The sequence below is a fragment of the Nilaparvata lugens genome, chromosome 11, assembly GCF_014356525.2.
Source record: "Nilaparvata lugens isolate BPH chromosome 11, ASM1435652v1, whole genome shotgun sequence".
NCBI lineage: Eukaryota > Metazoa > Arthropoda > Insecta > Hemiptera > Delphacidae > Nilaparvata > Nilaparvata lugens.
This window is the reverse complement of record NC_052514.1, coordinates 39,855,938-39,870,711: the sequence shown is the minus strand read 5'-3', so window position 1 is coordinate 39,870,711 and position 14,774 is coordinate 39,855,938. Positions and strand designations below refer to the sequence as shown.

The following is a 14,774-nucleotide window of genomic DNA, read 5'->3' as shown; positions in this document are numbered from 1 at the left end:
AATGCTGCAAATCACCCCGAAGACCTCTGCTACTGCAGACATTGAGCGCAGACATAGTTCTCATCGAATTTCCATCTAGCTGTTAGCCCTGTTGTCAATGTCTGCAGTAGCAGAGGTCTTCGGGGTGATTTGCAGCATTTATTTAGGATTTTCGTTCAATAATAATTCTATATTAGCATTTGAATAAATGTATTCTCTATTTAATTCCATTTGTAACAAGATTACGGTAGTTGATTCTTTGCCTCCAATAATTAATTTCCTTGAATGGAATTCCTTATAATCGCTTGAATTGTTGGAAAACTATCACATCAAGTTATTAGTAATTTGATATTTGAGGTAAACATTAAAATTGTTCACTTTTTGTGTAGTTGATATTGTGGTAATTATTATTCATATTGAATGAAAAAGACTAAGAAATTCTCAAAAGTTTATCAGAGATTGACAATGGTGTAATAACCGAAACCGGTCTTTCTAAGTATCAATAAATCTGTGGTTTTTTTGACAATTTCTTAGTCTTTTTTATTCAATTAAAATTGTTCAGTTAGTCATGTCGCTGAAATGCATTGTTTCCAAGATACATGCGTTCAAGCCAGAAATGAAAAAACCTTGTGCGCAAGGGGTAGTGATGAGGACTTTTGATATGTTCCACCTTCCAACTGGTCCAAACAAAGCTGCAAAGTCAAATATCGTGTTCCAAATTCTCCCTCCAAATTCCCCTGTCAATTGATCTATATTGTTGTTAAAATGAAAATTTTACAATCAACACTATAACGGCTACAACAATCGTAGGGAGATGCTTTACATAATGAAATTGAAGAGAATATGATGCTCTATGAGCTCATGATTAGCACGGATTTTTCCAATCGTTTAAAAGTTATAAGGCCAAAAACATGATAAAATTGAAGCCGGAAAGGATTTTCTTCAAAATGTGACACCTTCGAGAGCTCATACCTGAAAAATTGAAAGAGATACAAGGGGGAAGGAGTGAGGACTTTTGATATGTTTTTACCCCCTTACTATCCTCAAAAGAGCTGCGGGGTCAAAAATTGTGTTCCAAACTTTTCCCTCTATACCTTGTTTTATTATATCAATCAATAAAGAATTTCAATTTCAATAAAGATATGAAAAAATGTTACAGATTAAACTTGTAGGCAAATCTGTAATCTTCAATTTTGTATTCGACAAAAATTTCCGAGAGGTTCACATTGTTCGAGATATGTGCAAAAAAACAACATATGGTACTTTCAAACCTCTTCCCACCCCCTTAGCACAAGGGGAAGGAGTGAGGACTTTTGATATGTTTTTACCCCCTTACTATCCTCAAAAGAGCTGCGGGGTCAAAAATTGTGTTCCAAACTTTTTCCTCTATACCTTGTTTTGTTTTTTTTTAATCACAGAATAATTATTGTGTGTTACTAACTTTCATCTAATTTTATCATTTACCAATCTACAAAATTATATTTTGTGTGTAAATTCCACTAATCCTTGTTCTTAATTTGGTTGTAAGTTCTTAGTTTATATTGAATAAATATATTTCTGCAACTTAGGTCTTCGCACAGGTTTTACCTTTTAGGCTACCTTCTTAAACATAGATGGACATAAAAATATACTGCTGTTTTGGGAGTATTTTTATATATTTTAATAGTATTTTTCTTGTATCATTTGTAGTTGTTATAATATTATAATTGTGTATGTTTTTTAAGAAAATAAATTCAAATATAAATTAATTTGAATTGGCTTCTTAAAGGCGTGCTAAACAGTATTGGAAAGTTTTCACTGCATTTTTCCCATTTTCTTTAACCTTGTTAATCCTAGGAAACGTGAATTTAATAATGTAATTCGTAAATTCGAGTAAATCGACCTAGCTGAGTGTGAAGCTTGCCTTCTCGATAATGAATGGGAATTTCAAGTAATAGCGTTGATGATTAGGATGATGATGATGATGATGATGATGATGATGATGATGGTTATGAAGAAGAAGATGATGATGGTTATGAAGAAGAAGATGATGATGATGATGATGATGATGATGATGATGGTTATGAAGAAGAAGATGATGATGATGATAATGAAGATGATTATGAAGATGATGTTTATGAAGGTGGAGAAGAAGAAGAAGAAGAAGAAGAAGAAGAAGAAGAAGAAGATGATAATGACGATGATGATGATGTTGATGCAGTTGCCGAAGTTTAATAGAGTCGGCTCAAGGTGATTGATGGGTTGAATAAAAGGGTGACAACCCGCTGAGATGGTGGGAGGGATGGTTTGTTTTGGGGGTTGGGTGGCGGAGCAGCCCGAACTTATTTTCTTGAGGAATAAGGTAGAGATGGATGACGAGGTGAGATGCGGATGTTATGAGAAGGAAAGAGAAACGTAAATAGTAGTGTTCTGAAACAGATGTTTGGAAGGTATTTGAGATTAACAATAACTCAATAAACTTTTTCCATCTTATATAGAACCTATCTATAGTGAGGTCAACGTTATAATGGCAGTGGAGAAAGATAGCAGAACAACGTTGCCGATCTTCTTGTCTTGTCAATGCCTTCTATAGACGGTATCTGATACAGGTTTATTGATGTAATATTAACTGTTCATTCTCATTTAAAATAATCAATCATATTACATTGAGCAAAAAATTATATTTTCCAATAATTGTAAAATGAATTGTTACTTTCCTTGCTTTATTACCATAGGTAAGGAAAGTATTGCTTTCCGAAAAAAATTAAGGTACCCCAATTTCTAAATTTCTATACGTTTCAAGGTCCCCTGAGTCCGAAAAAGTGGTTTTTGGGTTTAGATCTGTATGAGTGTACGTGCGTCTGTGTACACGATATCTCATCTCCCAATTAACGGAATGACTTGAAATTTGGAACTTTTGGTCCTTACGATATAAGTATCCGACACGAACAATTTCGATCTGATGCAATTCAAAATGGCGAAAATGTTGTCAAAAACAGGGTTTTTTTTGCAATTTTCTCGAAAACGGCTCCAACGATTTTGATCAAATTCATGCCTAAAATAATCATCGATAAGCTCTATCAACTGCCACAAGTCCCATATCTGTAAAAATTTCAGGAGCTTCGCCCCATCAATGCAGATAGATTCCCAATTATCAGGCTTCAGATACAATTGAAACGAAAAAAATCAAGTGGAGTAGATTGAGCATGAAAATCTCTACAATTAATGTTCAGTAACATTTTCACCTAAAATTGAAAATAAGCTTTAAATTCGAGAAAATGTGATTATTCAATTGCAAATTATTGTGGATTCTATTAAATCATTCACTATGAAAAGATAGCAGACCTCATGTGTGTCTCCAGCGTTATTGCCCTGTCACCAGCTGGCTCAAATCTTTGAATAGTAGACTTGAGATGCGCGGGAACACTAGCGTCAGGTGATCAATTTTCATAGCGGAAAGGAAAGTTGTGTGAGTGCGCCACACCAGATTTTTATAAGTAAGATGAAATATTTTGTTAATAAATTATTAATTCTACAATGTTTAGAGACGATCTGACAACAGAGCTAAGCGAGAAATAGATAGCCTATCAGTTTTGTTGAATGATAGACAAGGATAGACATACCATTGCCAATCAAACACTGCCATTATAACGTGGACCTCACTATAGGCCTATATAATATTATTTTTATCCATCTTCCCAATAGAACCGACTATAGTCTCCTCTCAACTGCTGAAGCTGAAGAATATTAAACAGTTCACAATTGAATATGATTAGTACATAAAATAGTAGCTGTATAAAATACTGTACAGAATCATAGAGAAACAATAGCGTAAGTAGATATCCCATGGTATAGGGAATTTATGTCGCAACTTTTACTGTTATCCCAAGCCGTTTACTGTCGATTATTGTCAATTTTTACTGTTTTGTTGGGGTGATAGTGTATGAACGGCACAATTTGAGAGACTGCCAGCGTTACACAGCTTCATAGGAAAGAACTACGTGGACTATCAGCTTGAGATAACAGTAAAAGTTGAGACATAAACGCCCTATACCATGGGATATCTACTTACGCTATTGTTTCTCTATGACAGAATACAGTAGCTTATAGAATGATTAGCAGGTAACCCGCGCTCCGCAAGGGTCTATTTCAAAACTTGATATAATGAAATCTTGAAGAATTGAAAATAGGCCTATAACCATCCTCGGTTCATTAGGAATCTATATGCGAAATTTCAAGTTAATCAGTTGAGTAGTTCAGACGTGATGATGCGTCAAACATAATTTTCCTATAACGTGTATAAGCCAGTTCTTTTCTTTATCATATTATAGATAAGGTACTTATCTATAAATGAAACAGTTTTGAGCACCTTGTGATATCTTGATTATTTATTTAATTATTATTTACTGTTTGCGAGCGACATTTACAGTGTAAGAGCATAACTAGAAACCCCAACATTTTCTCATTGGTCGAAGAATACAAAAAATGTTAATTTCGTTGAAGTTCTGACACTGTGTCACTAGTAAATATTTGAAAAAACACTTACTTTTGTTGGAGTATTGAGGAATGCATTTCACTCCTGAAGAGGAGCTTCATCCAAGGTGAAGCTCCTCTTCAGGAGTGAAATGCATTCCTCAAGACTCCAAGAAAAAGTAAGTGTTTTCTCAAATATTTACTAGTAACACAGTGTCAGAACTTCGACAAAGTTATTATATAGTGTTTCGTCATGGAAAGCAACTTCAATTACAAAAAATGTTCAAAATAATGTTCTTGTGTATAACATACTTGAAAATTTCATACCTAATACCTATACTCAATCCTTTTTTTTTAAAATCTGGAAATTCTTCAATAAAAATGTCAAAATCTTATCAGCTCATTAGAATCCCATTTTCATGATTGGTCGAAATCGTAACTTCCTACAAAATGGCGCTCATATGACTCGATCTGGAATCGATCAATCAGAGTGAAGAGGAATGTCTAGGACGAAATGGTGATGAATGCTTGCCTGTAATTGGTTGACAAGTTCTAGGTTGACAATTTGGATTTAGTATTAAAAATCTTAATTGAAATGACAGTAGTTGTTTATGTAACAATTGTAAAATTACGGTATTTTACCAATGTGATTTTTACTTTCCTTGCCCTACTACCATAGGTAAGGAAAGTATTGCTTTCCAAAAAAAATTAAGGTACCCCAATTTCAAGTTTTCTATACGTTTCAAGGTCCCCTGAGTCCAAAAACATGATTTTTGGGTATTGGTCTGTGTGTGTGTATGTGTGTATGTGTGTATGTGTGTATGTGTGTGTGTGTGTGTGTGTGTGTATGTCTGTGAACACGATAACTCCATTCCTAATTAACCGATCGACTTGAAATTTTAAACTTAAGGTCCCTATACCATGAGGACCCGACAATAAGAAATTCAATAAAATTCAATTCAATATGGCGGAAAAAATGGCGGATAATTACTAAAAAACCATGTTTTTCACGTTTTTCTCGAAAATGGCTCTAACGATTTTCTTCAAATTTATATCATGGATAGCTATTTATAAGCCCTATCAACTAGCATGAGTCTCATTTCTGGGAAAATTTCAGGAGCTCCGTAATATTCTTGAGAAAAATGGCGGAAAATGACTAAAAAACCATGTTTTTCACGGTTTTCTCGAAAACGGCTCCAACGATTTTCTTCAAATTTATACCATGGATAGCTATTTTTAAGCCCTATCAACTGGCATAAGTTTCATTTCTGGGAAAATTTCAGGAGCTCCGTAATATTCTTGAGAAAAATGGCGGATAATGACTAAAAATCCATGTTTTTCACCGTTTTCTCGAAAACTGCTCTAACGATTCACTTCAAATTCATACCATGGATAGATATTCATAAGCACTATCAACTGGCATGAGTCTCATTCCTGGGAAAATTCCATGAGCTCCGTAATATTCTTGAGAAAAATGACGGATAATGACCAAAAACCAGGTTTTTCACGGTTTTCTCGAAAACGGCTCTAACGATTTTCTTCAAATTCAAGCCATGGGTAGCTATTCATAAGTCCTAACAAATTACATGAGTTTTTTCCTTGGAAAATTGCAGGAGCTCCGTAATATTCTTGAGAAAAATGGCGGATAATTACTAAAAAACCATGTTTTTCACGATTTTTTCAAAATAACTTGACCGATTTTTTTCAAATTCACACTCTGTATAGTTATTTAGCAGCTCTATTAACTGGCATGAGTCTCCTTTCTGGGAAACTAATGGGGGTCCACCCCATCCTTTGAGAAATGGACTTTGTAACCTCCTTCTCGTGCATGAGGTAGGTAGGTAGAGCAGTTCATAAAAAGAACACATAGTCGAGATATTTCATCTGTAGAACAGCTGTTTTGACGACTTTAAAAAAAATGACGACTAAAAAAATCATTGAATTTCACAATTTACACAAAGGAAAAAGTACTCTGAAAACAATTATATATACACATATACAAAAGTCTGATCGTAGTTTCGAATATGAGCAAGGAAAGTTGTGTGAGTGTACCACACCAGATTTTTTTATAAGTAGAGTACCTTCCCAAGGTTGCTCTTTTTTGACCCATCCTTAGTCTGATTATAAGATGTTTAGGATACAATTATAAATTGAATTGAATTGAGTATGCCTGTTACAAATATTCTAACTCATTTTCAAGGATCTATTTTGTGAAATACAAGCTAAATTCCCATCTCAAATACTATAATCGTGTCCCAATTGTTTCGTCTTGGCATGGTGACATAAACTTCTGTCAGCATTGTTCGAATGGGAGGCCTTAGTGTTATTCATAAGGAATGCTGACTGTTGAAAGTGCATTTCTGCCTAATAAATTAGAATGCAGGCATCCGCGGCCATTGTGCGATGTCACGTGATTTATTATCGCGTGTCGCGTCTCTCCTTTGTTTCTCTCTTTCATTCTATGGCTCTGTCTTTGTCTTTCGACGCTGAACAATATTCGCGGCGTTGGTTACTGTTGTATTCTATCTCTTTCGCCCTGTCTGTCAGGTTCTCTCTCTCTCTCTCCAGTGTGCTCGCCCGTTTGCAAATTAATAACAATTACTTGGATAAGATGTGAACAGGATAGACCTGCCAGAAGGAGGACGTGACAGAGAAGATGAAGGAGGAGGTGGTGATGGAAAAGAAGAGGGAGAAGAAGTAGAAGAAGAAGAAGGTGGAGAGGAAGAAGGAGGAGAGGGAGAAGAAGATGAAGAAGTAGAAGAAAAAGAAGAAGTAGAAAGTGAAGAAGAAGAAGGAGGAGGAGAGGGAGAAGATGATGAAGAAGTAGGAGGAGGTGGAGGAGAGGGAGAAGAAGATGAAGAAGTAGAAGAAAAAGAAGAAGAAGAATATCTATTTTTCTAGATTGTGTGTGTGTATGTGTGTGTATGAGTGAATGTGCGTCGATATCCCAATTAACGGAATGACTAGAAATTTGGAACTTAAGGTCCTTACAATATAAGGATCCTACACGAACAATTTCGATCTATCTGTAAAAATTCCAGGAGCTCCGCCCCATCTATGCAAAGTTTAATTCTAGATTCCCAATTATCAGGCTTCAGATACAATTCAAACAAAACATTCCAAGTGGAAATGATTGAGCATGAAAATCTCTACAATAAATTTTCAGTAACATTTTCACCTAAAATTTAAAATTAGTTCGAAATTCTAGAAAATGCTATTATTGCAATTGCAGACTGTTGACAACTGTTGATTCTATTCAATCATTCACTATGAAGATATTGCAGACTTCGTGTGTCTCCAGCGTTATTGTCCTGTCACCAGCTGGCTTGGATCGTAGAATAGTAGACTTGAGATGCGCGTGAACACTAGCGTCAGGTGATCAATTTTCATAACGGCAAGGAAAGTTCTGTGAGTGCGCCACACAAGATTTTTAAATCTAATATTTAAGTTTACAATGTTTATTTTCATTTTATTGCATACTGTTGCATGCATAACTAAAACTAGGCCTATCCTATTCTATGAATATACAAAAAATGTAGACTAATCTACAGGAAATGTAGACTAAAACTTCACTAGTTACCCCTGTAGTACCAAACGTCTCTATACAAATAAAAAAATCTGGTGTGGCGCACTCACACAACTTTCCTTGCCATTATGAAAATTGATCACCTGACGCTAGTGTTCACGCGCATCTCAATTCAAAGATTTGAGCCAGCTGGTGACAGGGCAATAACCCTGGAGACACACATGAGGTCTGCTATCTCTTCATAGTGAATGATTTAATAGAATCAACAATAATTTGCAATTGAATAATCACATTTTTTCGAATTTAAAGCTTATTTTCAATTTTAGGTGAAAATGTTACTGAACATTAATTGTAGAGATTTTCATGCTCAATCTACTCCACTTGATTTTTTTTGTTTCAATTGTATCTGAAGCCTGATAATTGGTAATCTATCTGCATTGATGGGGCAAAGCTCCTGAAATTTTTACAGATATGGGACTTGTGGCAGTTGATAGAGCTTATCGATGACTATTTTAGGTATGAATTTGATCAAAACATTGTTGGATCCGAGAAAATCACGAAAAACCCTGTTTTTGACAACATTTTCGCCATTTTAGCCGCCATCTTGAATTGCATTTGATCGAAATTGTTCGTGTCGGATCCTTATAGTGAAAGGACCTTAAGTTCCAAATTTCAAGTCATTCCGTTAATTGGGAGATAAGATATCGTGTACACAGACGCACATACACACACACACACACACCACACACACACACACACACACACACACCACACACACACACACACACACACACAACACACACACACACACACAACACACACACACACACACAACACACACACACACACACACACACACACACCACACACACACACACACACACACACACACACACACACACACACACACACCAATACCCAAAAACCATTTTTTTGGACTCAGGGGACCTTGAAAGATATAGAAATTAAGAAATTGGGGTAACTTATTTTTTTTTCGGAAAGCAATACTCTCCTTACCTATGGTAATAGGGCAAGGAAAGTAACAACATCTCTTTTGACTCTGGTAGTACGTAGAGTAGTAGAGGTAGGCTGAGTTCTAGAGTTCATAACGAATTCACGATCTACGAAATTTCAAGTTCCAATTTCGACCATCATCTAAACTATTCAACCGCTTGCAATCTAAATAAATAGCCGAGAGTGAAGTAGGTACTTGCAATTAAGTGTTGCTTCGCTCCTGTGATAAACCTCGTACTTTTAGCATTCAAAGTAAAGAACATCGATGCACCCTCTCAAGCAATTCTGACAGATTTTTCAGCACAGTTCAAACTGTCAGTAACTATTGACCCCCTGGGTTGGAGAACTCGCTCGAAAACTGTTGTATTGTAATCTGAAACCCGCAACTTTTTATTATACAGAGTTAAAAGTAAATTCGTATGGCTTTTGTTGGTGGGGAGTCCCTTGCGGGAAGGTCCACTACCTCCGTAAACAAAGCCGTAGTGCATTCGTGTGACGTCAGAACAAGTAGGGCCCCAACACCAATCAAAACACTAGCTGATATAGATCAGCTGAAATCAACGAATTTTTATTGGTGAAGGAATCCTACCTGTGCTGACGTCACATGAATGCACTACGGCTTTGTTTACGGAGGTAGTGGAAGGTCCCACCGCCTGAATATATAATTTAAGCCGTCAATGGGCCTTACGACTGTCATACTTCAGCCGGGACCGACAGTTTAACGTGCCCATCCGATAACACGGGAGTGATCTGGTTAAAAAACTTTTGGTATTGAGAGGGTTTGAACCCGGGATCTCTGTGCTGCTACGCAAGCACTCTATCCACTAGACCACGGATCACTCCATTAGACAGAGTTGATGAAAACTATGAAAACAGCAAAATATTTCCTCTACAAGAATAATATTGACAGTAGGTTTCATTGGGGTTCCTATTGAAATGAAAAACTTTTCTGCTTTTCCTCACCTTTTTCAATAATTGATGGAAATATATTTTTCCTACAGTTACGTTGAAAAGTGGCCATTGCTGCACTGATTACAGAACGCAAAGAATCACTTTTCCGCTCTAGTGCGGGAAAAATTTTTCTGCACTCCAGATTTGCAACATGGCAACGCAAAATACTTGGTAGGTTATATGGAGCAACAGTGCAGCAAAATCAAAATGAAGTTGGTAACAGTGACTGCTGTGGCTGCTATAGTGAGCAGAGGTGCAACCAAGCACAACGCGCTAATTATTACATTATATATTATAACCAAGGACAACATTTTTATTCAATTTGACAATAAATTAAGGTTTTTATCAATAATAAAATTACACAGAAAAACATTTGATGGATTTCAGGCAATTTTACCCATAATTACCCACTTTTCATATTCAATGGTAACTGTAGGAAAAACTTAATGTGAAATACGTGTGCAAAGTTTCTCTGCTGCACTCAAGAAACCATTCCGCCCTCGCCTACAGCTCGGGCGTAAACGTTTCTTTCGGTGCAGCGCACTAGTTGCACACTAGTTGCACAAATAACTATTAAAAAATTCAGTACACAGGTTTAGCTGAGGTAGAAGAATTTTGTTCGCCAAAGATACGCCGATATAGTAACAGGTGTGTTTTTCGAGATCAAATTGACATAATACTTTCAAATTCGGTACAGAGGTTTCGCTGAGGTCTACATACAGGCGAGCCCGCTGATCTCATTTTTGGACAATCCAGTCGGAGGTCCAGAATTCGGTACAGAGGTTCCGCTGAGGTCTACATGCAGGCGAGCGAAGCAAGCCCGCTGATGTCATTTTTGGACGATCCAGTCGGGGGTCCAGGGGCGGAGCCCCCTGGCTAGACGGATATGGCGAGGGAAGCGAGCCCGACGGCTAGTATGTTATCTCCTGAAAAATAACTAAGGAGTGAGTTAATTTTGTTGTCCAACAAACTTGACCTGTAAAAAGGTCGAAGAATACGTGTTCAAAATTTGAAGATGATTGATCAATTCTTTCTAAAGTTATTGTAGAACATAAAAACAGGCGGACAACGACTTTAGCCTTCATTAATTCAAAAGTGAAAACTCGCTAACGCTCGTTCAATAATTAGCCAGCACAGTCAAACTGTCAGCAATCCTTGTATGCTTAACATGAATGCTTTGTATTTAACCAATGCTGCCAGTTTCAGGTGGATCTGACTGAAGGGTTGCCAACCACGGTTGCTATAGTGGGGTTATAATGGTAGTCGAGAAATAATATAGAAGAAAAGCGTTGCCAAATCTCCGCTTCGTTACTGCCTTCCCTAGCGGATAGATGATACGGGTATATCTGATGTAATATTAACTGTTCTTTTTTGTTTAAAATAATCAATTATGCTTTATTTGTCGAGTATGTTTTTCAATATTTGAATAATAGATTTTTATAATTGAGATTGAATATTTTGTAAATATTTTATAAATTGATTTTTACTTCTACATCGTTAGAAAACGATCTGGCAGCGTTTGAGAGAAATAAAAGGATAACGTTGTTGAATGATGGACAAGGATAGCAACACCAATGTTAATCAAATACTGCCTTATAATGTAGACCTCTCTATCGCAACATTGCGGAGGTAGAAAAGGATAGCGCTATATGCTTTGTGGAATGATAGACAAGGATAGCAATGTTATTCAAATACTGCCATTATAACGTGGACCTCACTTTAGGGTGGCAAGCAGTGAGCGGTTGCCTAGCAACGGGGCAGAGACGCCTCAGAAGGGCTGCTTTGCTCAAGGGTGGTACTAGACCGACCAAGTGGCCTACTTGTGCCACGGCCCTCTTTATATCACCCCATTCTTACTTTTCCAAAGGTGGTTTCTCACTCTCCCTCCCAGTGTGTTACGTCTTAATTCTCCCCGAGACAAATGATACAAAATTTAACTCTATCTGTAGTTACTCTATGATTCTTCAATTTTGCTTTATAGGGCTACTAGAATTTTTGAAATAAAATAAAAATCATCCAGTACTCTTTTTATACTGATGCATAATTTGATCATGTCTTAATTCTTTTATAGAATTATTATTATCAAACGAAAATCCAAAATAAATGCTGTAATTCACCCCGAAGACTTCTGCTACTGCAAATAAATATTGACAACAGAGTAAACAGCTAGATGGAAATTCGATGAGCGCTACTATTCAAAAATTATTTGTCATCCCGGGAACTTAACATTTATAGAACTTTAATCGTTAGGTAGTTTCTTATGTATCAATTCTTCTATAGAAACTTTAATCATACTTATAAAACTTATAGGCTCTGTTGACCTAAAGCATATAAAGTTTAACCGTGATCACAGAATTAATAATAGCAGTTTAAATAGCTTAAATAGCATTATAGGAGTTTTCTCTGCCGTGATTAAATGCCACGAAAACCAAACAGAGAATAGAATAGTTAATATTTGATCATTAAATATATAAAATACTAGCCGTCAGGCTCGCTTCGCTCGCCATATCCGTCTAGCCAGGGGGCTCCGCCCCCTGGACCCCCGGCTGGATCGTCCAAGAATGAGATCAGCAGGCTCGCTTCGCTTGCCTGCATTTTTCATTTGGGTATTTTTATCATATGTTAGGACAATCTAGTCGGGGGTCCAGACTAAACGGCTGGCTAAACGGATATGGCGAGCGAAGCGAACCTGACTGCTAGTTATATAATATTATTCCCAGGATTGAAGTAGCAGTGCCCAATCAATTTCTCCGCGATAAATGCATTTAAATCTTCAGCTTGGTGCCAACCTAACAAAGTCAACTCAACTTAATGCCAACTTGACAAAATTATTAATTTAGTTGCCAGTTAACAACTGTTTCGAAGAGGTACTCTATCTAGATTGTAGTTCTATAGTAAAATATGATATGGAAATTTCAATTATAATTAAGAGATTGGGAGAAGAAGAATATACATGCTAAAAGACGAACTTTAAACCCTTACAAACAACCCTTAGAGTTAAAATATTGCCAAAAGATTTCTTAGTGCGCCTCTGAAGGGCCAACTGAACATACCTACCAAATTTGAACGTTTTTGGTCCGGTAGATTTTTAGTTATGCGAGTGAGTGAGTGAGTGAGTGAGTGAGTCAGTCAGTCAATCAGTGAGTGAGTGCCATTTCGCTTTTATATATACATGGATCTTGTCGAATAGGTCAGTTACAAAGAACATTGATAAACATTCGGGATGAATTACAGCATTTAATTTGGATTTTCGTTTAATGATAATAATTAATTCATTAGAATTTGAATAATTGCAATATCTCAGTAATTTCCATCTGTTGATTTTGTAGTCTTTTCAATATTTGCAGTAGTAGAAGTCTTCGGGGTGAATTACAGCATTTAATTTGGATTTTCGTTTGATGATAATAATTAATTCATAAGCATTTGTATAATTTCACTATCTAAGTAATTTCCATCTGTGGATTTTCATGAGATTCTGTTTTTTGTTGGCAAGTAAAGATGAATTCGAACACAACAGTATTTCACACAAATGTTACCATATTATCGAAGCATTTTAATAATACACGCATTTCGCCATTTAAAAGCAAACAACTAATCCATTAACCTACCCTTCCACATTTCAAACCCTTAGGGCCGTTTGCACAGTATAGATTGCTAAACTCGATTAAGTTAATCGAGTTTAAGTTAATCTGAAAGTTTAAACTTGAATCGATTTTATCAGTGCATTTACTAATCCAGTTTAAGTTGAGCTAGTTTAGCGTTAAGTTGGTAATAGAATGTCATTGTTTATAATATCAGGAAGGCTGATTTTTACAGGAAATTTGTTATTTGTTTACAAATCATCAGTAAATTGAGGTTATGTAGCTACTATTTCCTTGATCAAAATCCACAGAGCTGTAAGCTGTACGGCAATAAAAGTGAAAAGCGATCAAGAAATTCTTCAAAAAATGATGAAATGCTATATTACTATTAGGTACAAACTTATATTTAGTAGGCACCAAAAAATATATTTTAGAATGTTTTTAAAAAAGCGATTTTGTTACGCTTAAATCTACTACGGTCTTCCTCGTTTATTAGAAATCTCTCGGAAAGCAAAATATCCCAGTTATGTGGTTTAAAAATATGTTTCCAAATCAAAGACCACTGTTAAAAATTGTCTTATTTTCTATTAAGTGGTTTATTTAATCAAATACTGGACTGGCAGTTGCTTTACTCAAGCAAAACCGTTAAGAAAATTCTCTATCATCCCAGAAATTTAAATCATTAGTTTTTGCCCAATTTATCTCAGTATTAAGATTTCTTCGCAGTCATCTTTATCAATCGCATCATAAACTTCTATCAATTCCTCCATTATAATTATTTTTACATTCAAATAATAATTATTCACTATAACCTAATTCAATAATATTATCGTCTACAGAGGCATTAAAAACAACCGTCAAAAATAACTTACTATCAGCTGTTTCCCCATGAAATCTTTCCAGATGTCAAGTTAATCCAAATTATTTCTTGGTTTAAACCTCCTGCTTTGGAGGTTTAAACTTTCTCAGAGTTTAAACTCAATACAGAGTTTATACTGATGCTGTGCAAACGGTATATTAGTTTAAACAAAAAAAAAAACCAGATTTGGTTTAAGCTTTGGCTTAGACTTACACTGTGCAAACGGCCCTTAATGTTTCTTCATGTTTTGGTTCGTGCTTATACTCTACAGTTTGGCTATACGTCAGCTTGTGAATTTCGAGATATTTTGATTTTCGTTGCAAGAGTTATGACCATTGTTAATCAAATACGGCCGTTATAACGTGGACCTTACTGTAGTATTTTCATCCAGTATTACTGCTTCTGGTTGAAC

The 14,774-nt window shown here is 35.9% G+C and overlaps 1 protein-coding gene across 1 annotated transcript in view; it reads left to right on the top strand.

Moving 5' to 3' along the window:
• Positions 1–14,774, top strand: part of LOC111055247 (forkhead box protein N3) — a gene marked incomplete in the record, with an annotated part of 201,843 nt that overhangs the window by 65,974 nt on the left and 121,095 nt on the right.